The sequence below is a fragment of the Rousettus aegyptiacus genome, unplaced genomic scaffold (assembly GCF_014176215.1).
Source record: "Rousettus aegyptiacus isolate mRouAeg1 unplaced genomic scaffold, mRouAeg1.p scaffold_m13_p_10, whole genome shotgun sequence".
Taxonomy (NCBI): domain Eukaryota; kingdom Metazoa; phylum Chordata; class Mammalia; order Chiroptera; family Pteropodidae; genus Rousettus; species Rousettus aegyptiacus.
Window position 1 is genome coordinate 25,800,045 of NW_023416285.1, and position 1,810 is coordinate 25,801,854.

Here is a 1,810-nt window from a genome sequence, read left to right on the forward strand (position 1 = left end):
TGGAGTATCCATGGATGCTCATGATATTATTCTCCAGATTTTGCTTATGTATAGGACTTTCTCAAGTGGTTTCTTGATGACTGGACCTGAGCGAACGTCATTACATCATTTATGTTCACAACAGGGAATATTAATCATGGCTTTCCCAGATAGCAACAGCTAAGAATAAACCAGCATGTGATGATGGTAAGGTCACAAACCATCCTTACTGGCCAAGAAATTGCAAGCGTTAGCTAATGATATTATATATCTAGCATTTATTATGGACTAGCCTGAGTGCTCAACATGCACTCTCTTGTACTCCTTGCAACAATTCTGGGGAGATGACACTATTATTACACTCATATTATAGATGAGAAAACCGAGTTGTAGAGAATAATGTGGCCCAGGTCTTACAGTGAGTGGAGAAGCCAAGAGTCATACTAGGCCCCCTTGGACTCTTATCACCACTCTCTACTACCTCCTCATGACTGGTGTCCGTTGTCTTTACTAATAGTTATTCTCAAGAATTTTCAGGTTCAAAAGTTCACTGAAGTTCACAATAGAGGAGGTGTGGGTATCACTGTGTAACAACTTTGAGACACATCCCTGTTGCACACCTGCCTAGCCCAGCTGTCCCTGCATGTTGGGGACAACAGATCAGCGAAATCGAAAGCCATCCTGTCAGCAAGATCTTGACTCAGGACCCAGGTCTGCCGAGGCCTCTCCTCAGGACAGCTCTGGAGGCAGCAATGTTCATTCCCAGTTTAGACCTATTCAGCAGCAGGCCTGAAACAGAGACGTAGTAAATCCTATAAAAATCTTCTCCATTATGTGACACACTTTGTTAGTACAGAATAAGGGGTTCGGCTCTGTTGGACCAAATCAAGTTGGTCTATGTGGAGTATCACATTTTAGATTCAAATCCCTCTTAAACCCTCTGCTTAGGCTCGTGGTTAACAATATTTTTATATCTGTCTGCAGAGATGACAGGCAGCCCAGCTCTCGAGCAGGCCCAGCGGCCTCTGCGTGGCTGCTTTGCGAGGCAGGCTCCATAGATGAAAGGCAGAAATCCCACCACCCCAGTGTCTCCTGATTAGCCTAGAGAAAAGCTGAATGACAAACATGTTTCCAGTCAGCCTGGCCCATGCAGGGAAATGGGGCAATCTGGCCTGAAAAGGGATTTAGACTTTTGTTGTGTGCAAGGGAGGGGGGGATGGAGAAAAAAGCTAATTTAAATCCATCCACAATGCTTCCCCTCCTGGTGATCTCTCAGATAAGAAACAGCCTAGCTGTGGCTCAGACCCCTACCATGCCCATGCATCTTCCCTCTGCCCACCTTGTCACTAGATAATCTTGGCCCTCTCAGAAAATGTCCAATACTATACAGAGGGTAGCAACTGGTTGTTTCAGAGTACTCTTTCTTTCAGCCGGAATCTTATGACACATTCGTCGATTAATAAAATGGTCTATAGTAAAATTCTCTATAGAATTTCTAGCCTAAAAGAAGCCTCGGTACAGAATGCGCATTAGCTATTCAGTTTCTTATACTAATCATGTTTCCTTATACTAGTTTCAAAGCCATATTAAATGCAACATAAAATGATCACAGGGCTCATGTGGCAAATGCGAAGCGTTAAATATGTGATCGATTTATTGGAGACACTACATTAAGACATAATATTTTCGTTTCTGTCTCTCCAATAGAGAGAAGAGCCCCACAGATATTGATAATATACATCGCCGATGCAGAGGTCCTTCAACTGTGTAAGTCAATAAATCTTCCATTTTTCTTACATAACTGTACGTTCCGATGGGCAGGGTCTGGGTG